Here is an 8,339-nt window from a genome sequence, read left to right on the forward strand (position 1 = left end):
CCTTTTGGAAATGAATAAAGTACCATACTGTAAAATAAAACCCTAAATCTAATGGCACTTTTTTTATCACATAATGGAAAGTGTGCTTCCAGTTGCATAAAGTAGTATAACTGCACAGTGAATCTGTAATGTGCTCCTAAAAATATTTTTTAACTTACAGTAATAATATAATAGTTAATTTATTGTGCTTTCCAGGGTTATAAAAATAAAGTAGCATTAGCAGATTAGGGATGGAAAAGCAGAGACTGTGTTGTCCAACTTGATGCTAATGAAAGTTTCAGAGGTGAGGAGCCACAGAAAGCGCTTAATTTTTTTAACCTGGACTCAGGAGCAGCTAAGAGAGCCAAACTAGCAGACCTGAGGCCAGTAAAGGATTAGACATTTGGTCATATGCTGCCGTGCTATAGCATGCAAGGCCTTATATCTGAACTTGACTCATGACTGTTAGCAAATAGACAAACCGGACCTTTGCAAATAGAACAGAAAAGCATTGTGGGACTCTCTTATCTGGAGATAGACAGCGCCACATGAACATTGTAAAGCCCTCTGATGCAAAGTTGTGATTAAGGGTTATATAAATAATGTTTTTTTGAGTTGAATACAGCAGAGTAGACGGCTTGACTTCGGTGTGAGACACACTTATGAACAGTTGACTGGTCATAACATTAGTTAGTAGTATACAGTATAACATATTTTATTACTTATATTAAATTTAATTATATTAAATTTCATCTGGTGTTAAAAAAAAAAAAAAAAAGTTCCTAACACTTCACACATAATACTTCTCAACACCTAATAGGTCAGAGGATGAAACGCCTCCCATGGGCGGATGTAATCCTATTGGTCAATATTTCTAGCGCCCGCCTTATTTCTCACAGTCATCTACGCTGTGATTGGTCGACGCACCTGGTCGTCATCGTGCGTGCACAGTGGGCGTCAGCAGGGATTTTTCCGGTTCTCGCCTGATTGGTCGGTTGTGGGTGTTGACGTCACGGCGCTGCCAGCTGATCGGAGTGAGAAGCCGGTTTGAAGAGAGGAGTTGGACCAGAGAGAGAGACCGGGGAGGGAGCCCCGAGGAGCAGCGAGCGGCACGGGGTGGGACCGGCCAAGCGGATACTCAGATTGGACCGTTTTTTTTTTTCTCTCCACCGTTTCTTATTTAGAGGTTTAAAAAAAACAACCGGAGTGCATGAGACACACAAAGCGACAGTGTTGTCAGGGTGAACTTGCAAAGGCTTTGCGTCTCGTCGAAACCTCTGGAGCTGTCAGAAAAAAAAAAAAATTGATTGAGAGTTAAGGTGTGGCTGAGGGTTTCTGTGAGGCTTCTGCACTGAACTAATGTTACCAAAACCGACTGTTTCTACTCGAGAGTCAGGACTCTTATACCTACCAATGGCTTTAAAGATTGTGTCCAGTCATTTTCATGAAGGAACATATTACATAACAAATCTATTGCCATCTCGACGTGCGCACCTTTTTGGCTTAAACCCATCGCTTGTAGCCTAGATTAATTGGACACAGTTAAGAAGAAAGTCGAGTATATGTATATTTTTTTAACAGCTTGGCAGGTCGTTTTGCTTTTTTAGAAAGTGTGTGAAATGTAACGGACGTGGCAACTTTACAGTAGCCAGCCCTGCTGAATGCCACAGGCAAACTGGGCGTGGGGGAAACAGTCCGAACAGAGCCTTAATAATCCTCAAATCTCATCCAAAGCACGGCACAAATTGCGCATATTTGAAATAGTATAACCACACTTGACAAAGCGCCTCGGCGGAGCCTGTGGATTTTCCTGAAACCAAAGTAAGTGCGACTGTCAAATACATTTTGCAAACTTTTTTTTAGCGGAGGTGACATTTAAAGGCCACAGGGGAGGGCGTGCTACGGTGTTACCTCAAAGGCATTTTTATCATTTTATCCAGATGTAGTGTTTGTCTAAACAGGAGGAATCGGAGAGATTTTTGGCTGGTGAAGGTGGTGTGTCGGTCGGCTGAGGCCTGTATAAAAAAAAAAATCTTTATTCTGTGTATTTTGTGTGTGATACAGTGAGAGGACATTACTAAAAATGGGATGGGGCGGGTGTGTCTTTGCCAAAGCAAACGCTTGGGGCGTTGAATTAATCTAAATGTGGAAGAAGGAGAAGAAGGAGCGAAATATAAGAGTTGGCTCTATGTTACAGTAGTGTGCTCGACTTGTCAAAGAATACTGGAGTCATTCTTCACTCTTGCGATGCGTTTAAAAGCACAATAACTCAATCATAATTGAGTGCATGGGCAGACTGACCCCGTATAGTCTAATTAAGATAAGCTTTAAGTCGAGGGGAAAGCAGATAGAGTGAATTCCTCAAGGCCCCACCCTTTGTAGCGCAACATGGATGTGGAGAGTTGCCCCCACCTCCTCCTCCTCCTCCTCCACCACCACCCCCTCCTCCTCTTCATCCTCCTCTTCATCCTCCTCCTCTCTCCTTCTCTCCCTCCGCGTCATTCATTTCCCCTTTCAAGCTTGTCTTATGCTGTTTTTTACCCCCTCCCTTCAGTATCTCCAGGTGCCTTCAGTTGTCTTTTAACAAACTTTCGATCACGGCACCAGGATCTTCATCCAGGAGTCTACAGAGGCGTTAATTGCTGGAGGTAAGTTGGATTTGAGTGAGCCTGTGTAATGCTTACTGCTCTGTTGTAATAATATAAAGCCAAGATAATCATAAAGTGTATCCATGTGATATTTTAGTGTATATTTTAGTTTCCCTGTGTTGCTGCGTGCCTTTTTTTTTTTTTACGGGCACCCTGCTCATCAACCTGTTGCAACTACACAGTCAATGTACTCTGCCCCTCATTTTCTATGAATTCTAACAGGGATTATGTAATTTTCCTTTTCTTATGCAATCTTAGTTTAAAGATTTCAACGATTTCTAAGAAAGGCAGTGGGTTATATGACAACGTATCAAAGTCCAGGTTCCAAGGTTGTTGGGTTTTTTTTTTTTTGTTGAGTCTGGTTATAATTTAATAAGGACTCGCTGTTGAGCTGCAACTACCCGTCTTCGCATTCTGTTCAGCAACCACTGGCCTTTTCCACCTGCACCCCATCTATGTCAGCCGAATGACAGCTCAGACCTTGTCATCTCTGATCTTTGCAAGGCATAAAAGCTCCTGATGGACAACTTGACCTTGTGTAAATCATGGTCATTTCTGTGGACCAATGACTTGCCTTTTTTTTTTTTTCCTCCTCTCCAGATAGTAGTTCTGAGGGATTCATAAGAGGTTCCCATTGCTGCTTATTTTCCAAGGGCGTGCCCAGTCCTGTCAAGCTTTCTTGGTTAAATTGCAAAAGTAATAATGTCCCTTTTTGTCCTCCATTCCTCCTACAACTCTGCACAATGTCTTGCAGAAAAAAAAAACCCTTTTCAGGCTTGAGATGTTCTGAAAATGCTTGTTAGTTGTACAGGGCTCACTTTGGCTACTCCCCACTGCCTACCACTACTGCCTTTTCCTCAAGAGTCTCCAGCCTGCTGTAATAATCCCATCTTTGGATATGAATAGTGAATTATACATGACGCTGCAGGCCAGCCAGTGTCCGGACCACTAGACACATCTGGATTATCAGGATTCCACCATTCGAATGCTCTGGGCTGTAAGAGAATTAACCATGGACGTAATGATGTCCATCATATGTCGCACCCACCCACCATGCAGGAAGTGCTGTGCTGGGACTAGATTCACATATAAATGTGTGATAATGTATTTATAAGGCCTCCTTGACATTGGTTACAATGACATCCTCTGAGTGTTAGAAAACTGGTTTGCAAAAAGGAAGTGAAATTGTTGTCATACTTAGAATAGTTATAGTGCGCCTATAATGATTTTTAACTGCATGAAATGTGCTCCATGTTAGAAGTGCACATCATTGTCAAGTTCCTTAAGTAGAAAAGGAATCCGCAGCGTTAGTAGCTGCGTTCTTGCGACTAGAGAATTTCTGTTGATTTGTGGAGAATGTAATGACTTTATAAATCCTCAGTTGAATTGCTGTTGAGATGACATCCTTATTCACCGCTACAGACATTCTGCTGTTACGTACTGTACAGTATATCGCTCTGTGCCGTTAACAAGTTACTCCCTCATGGGCTCTTTTACACCCTCTTTCACTCCTTCTTCCCTTTGCCATCTTGTTTGAGTGTTTGCTTTGTCTGGGCTCTGATTGTTTGGCCACATTGGATTGACCTATGTACATATGTGTGTGTTAGTGGTTAGCCAGCACAGTCGTTATCTCTGCGTGGCTAGATGTGATTAATACAGCCGTCCAGCAGTGACGTCCATTGCGCCACTCCCCAGACACAAACACACACACGTACACACAGAAAGGGCATGTAAGATGGGAGAAAGATTGGAATCTGATGTCTGTGCCAGTAATTTTATGTCCTTGTGCCCTATAATATAAAGTCAAATGTCAAGTCACCCTGAAAGTCATTATTTTGAGTGCATATGAATCCATTTATCTTTAAGTGTGTGTGTTTGAGCATTTGCCATATTTCATGCAAATGTGTGTATGTTTGTGGGTCTGGTTTTAGCCTGACTAACAGGCCTTTTACTTAACTTTGCAAAATAACCACAGAAAGATCTGGAACCATTTTGTCCTGTCAGAGTTACTGACATTTATCAGAACCATAGAATATAAAAATGTGTCATTTGATGACTCACTCCTCTGCTAACTCAAGCTTATGAATGTACAACCCATTAAGTGACTTGGTGTAACTGAGTGCGACTGAACATTGACTGTTATTGATGGCCAATCAAGGAGGGGAGGATCTGCGGTGGAAATGCGGTAGCTGCAGTGAGGTTGCACATTTTTATGGCCACACCCAGACAGCCTCGGAGAGCTAACTTTGACTATTTTTTTTACATGCTTTAGGATGACTATAGCATTATTAATTTTTAAATATTGCTTCTAAGATACCGAAACGTAAGTGGATGACGAGTTTAGAAATTGAAAACGGGTTGGCGTGTCTGCGCCTGGTTACGATGAGGAGAGCTCTTTGGCAGGTGTTGTCATGCTGTATGTAGGTGTGTGTATGGTATTGTCGGATGGAGAGACAGATGTACTCTCTGTCTGTGCTTGCATGAGCACGCATGCACAGGACAAGGACGTGTGGGAGTGTGCAGCATGGGGAAGTCTGAGATAAAGTAGTTGCCGATGCAGCGCTAACAGTATTCCAACTGTGTCCCAGACTATACTGTATCTGCTTCATATGGAGATTGCCACCACTCCTAAGCAGGGCTGTTTGTGGTTTACAATACCAGCCCAGTACTCATATGTACAACACATGTTACATTATGTGTTCCCGCCCAATGGAAAAGTTCTCTCTTCCGACAGAAATGTAAAACTAGTTTTATCTGTTAGTAAAAAACTAGTTTGGTAGAGAGACCCTGGCTAGTTTTGTTTGCAGCTCGGCCTCAGATTTTTGTCTGTGCTTACTGGATAGAAAGTATTTGAGCTGTGAGATGATTCCCTGGGATATTCACTCCTGATGTGTGTCTGTAGATGATCTAGTTAAAAAAACAGGGTCTATTGTGTATGTACATTTTTGCACACACATGCACAGATAGAGTCAGAGCTAGTGGCCTGCAGGAACAGATATACAGAGAAAGAAACTACAGAAACCTGTATGCAAGGAAAGAGGGCTAAATGAAACCGCATTGTCGGCTCAGGTTAGTCCTTAGTTTTGATTTGTGAGACTGCAGGCACAGGCTGAGCTAAACTAAAGCTGTGTTAAGATTATTTTAAGGCTGAAGCAATGCTGTAGCACACTCAGCTTTGGGCTGGTCTCTGCAGGGCCAGCGGTGAGGAGCGGTGGGCCTCTCGGCAGACCGGCTGGAATGTGGACCATATGTAGCAGGCATCCTAGGAATGTAACTCGGCCTTGCTGAACTGACCAACCTAAAGACACAGAGAGAGCGGAGCAGGATAAGGAGGAGAGAGAGAGGGACAAAAAGAAGGTAGGGCAAAGGAAGATGATATTAAAGGACAAAATAGATCACGGAGGAGAGAAGGGAGAAAATGAATTAACGGGTCCTAACGTCATGTCATATCTAATGTATTCCATAAACACCTGTGTAGTGTATTAGAGGATATTTAATAGGGCATGGCTTCTGAGGATGAAATGTGGATCTGTAGTACTTTGTGTGTCAGACCACAGTGTTCTTCCAGCTCACTAACTCAGGGTGAATGTCTGTCTCGTCTGTTAGCTTAGCACACTGTGCTCTCAGGCCATCTGGGTACAGCTGGGGCCAGAACGGCAGGAAACACACTCACTCACAGATACACACACTTATACAAACATTTTTTTTTTTTTTTAATCTAACGTACCCTAGCCATGCCCCCTACACATACACAGACATACACTGCACTGTTCAGTGGAGTGTGATGGCAGTCGACCTCCACTTGCCACATTAAAAAAAAAAAAAAAAATTATTGACCCACCAAACTGTCATCAACTTACCATTTTATCTTCTGTCGGTGCGTTAGACGAGAGCTTCTTAATCCTTTTCAATCTAATTAGAGATGTAGCTCATAAAACCAGGCATCAATAAACCAAATTATGATCTCTACGTTGTGTGGGGACCCACCCACAATAGCATGGTAACTCTTTATGGGTGCTGGTGTGCAGCTGGTGAAGACAGGCTGAAGATATGTTTGTGTCTACACAAATGTGAAAGGCAGAGTCCAAAGGTCAAAACAACTTAGTACAGTTGGTTGGATAAATTATAAGATAAATGTCTGGTGCAGAGACTTTAATCGCAAAGACGGAGTAACTTCCTTAAACTCTGTTTTATCCTCTTGGACCGTTCCGCCTCTTGCGTCACCCTCCACCCGTACTCAACCAAACTAGTCTCATGGCTCTCTTAGCATTTCGCGGCAGCAGGCAGCTGTTTTTGGCACACACAAAAAAGTACACTACCTGTTTAGCACCAAACAGCAGACAGGCACTGTTAGTGACTACCTGGTGAACACAGTGGAGCATTTGGCAGCTAAAGAGTCCGATATTTCCCTCAGGAGTTGGAGGAGAAAAAAAATGAAGCGTGAAAATTAGATTCAACATGTTTATTCGGCTCCATATGAACGATAATATTCCTCCATATCTGTTGGATGTGTTACTAGGCAACTGTTTGCCAACAAGTTCGCCATATCAACTGAAGGGTGATAATATTTCCCCAAGTGGGCAAATAATCAGGGCAGTGGCACTATGGAACAAAGCAAATAGAATATAATGAACAAGTGTGATCGTTGTTTCAGTCGTAATCTACTAGCTAAATTGGTCCGGAAATGAAATGCGTCCAGATCCAGGTGGCATTTCACTTTGGCTAAAGAATTTTCTTGCGCAATCCTGGAAACCACATATGAGGAGAGATGAGGGAGAGCAAGATCAAACTTTCTTTCCTTCTTATTCTTCTTTGTGTTTTACGGTTGAATCCTTCCAGTTCAGTTTCCTTCAACTGTTGATCTTTTTTTTTTTTTTTTCCTGCGGCTATTCACAAGGTTGTGTACAAAAAAAATGTCTTGTAACTCCAGGTTAAGTGGTGTAAAGTATTGGGACATCGGTATGTTTTGTGTTTGTTCATGAAATCAAAAGAGGATGACATTGGTCAGTGAGGAGACCGCATGTTTCAGTCCTCTGTGTCTTTTTTGTCCTTCTCTGGAGGGAGGATGGGTGGGGTGAAGGGATGATACTGAAGAGATCTGTACCACACATGGGCAGCTGCCACATCTTATTCATTTGCCTTACAGGCATTTCCTGTCTTTCAGCACCCTAACTAAACTGCTTGTTAGAGGGGGAGGGCGACAAAGGATATATATACAGAAAGAGTGGAGGATGGATTTGTGGGGAATACAGCGGCATTTAGCCAGAGCAAGGGATGGACACAAACAGATACATAGACAGGAACAATGTAGTCTTTGACACACTTCTTCCCAGTGGTAGGAAGGGAGATGACAGCCGGAGGAAGCACACAAATCTTTTCTTTATGTTGGGCCCCTTTACCCAGTTTTCACACCCCTGCTTCCACCCCTCCGTTTCTCTATCTCACCGTCTCAGGAGCTTTCTCTCTCCCTCCCTCCTCTTGAGTTATGTTTTCCAAAGGATGATTTGATCCATGTTTGCGCGTGTGCATGTGTGTAGCAAATCTGACACTTTCTGCGTCCTTCACAGGGCGCTTGCCTCAGACACACACACACACACACACACACACGTCCGCAGTTACAGAGTCGTGCTGCGTCATTGTCTCATCTGTGCGTGGTGGGAACACCAGGACCAGGTTGTCTGCTTCTCACGTCATGACATCACTGAGGCAGAT

At 43.0% G+C, this 8,339-nt stretch overlaps 1 long non-coding RNA gene across 1 annotated transcript; it reads left to right on the forward strand.

Moving 5' to 3' along the window:
• Positions 1–999: 999 nt before the first annotated feature.
• On the forward strand, positions 1,000–6,456 carry LOC109141578 (uncharacterized). Its single transcript, XR_002042780.2, has 2 exons — positions 1,000–2,627; positions 5,821–6,456. It is a non-coding gene; the product is annotated as an uncharacterized LOC109141578 (long non-coding RNA).
• Positions 6,457–8,339: the final 1,883 nt, after the last annotated feature.

The sequence above is a fragment of the Larimichthys crocea genome, chromosome VII, assembly GCF_000972845.2.
Source record: "Larimichthys crocea isolate SSNF chromosome VII, L_crocea_2.0, whole genome shotgun sequence".
Taxonomy (NCBI): Eukaryota; Metazoa; Chordata; class Actinopteri; family Sciaenidae; genus Larimichthys; species Larimichthys crocea.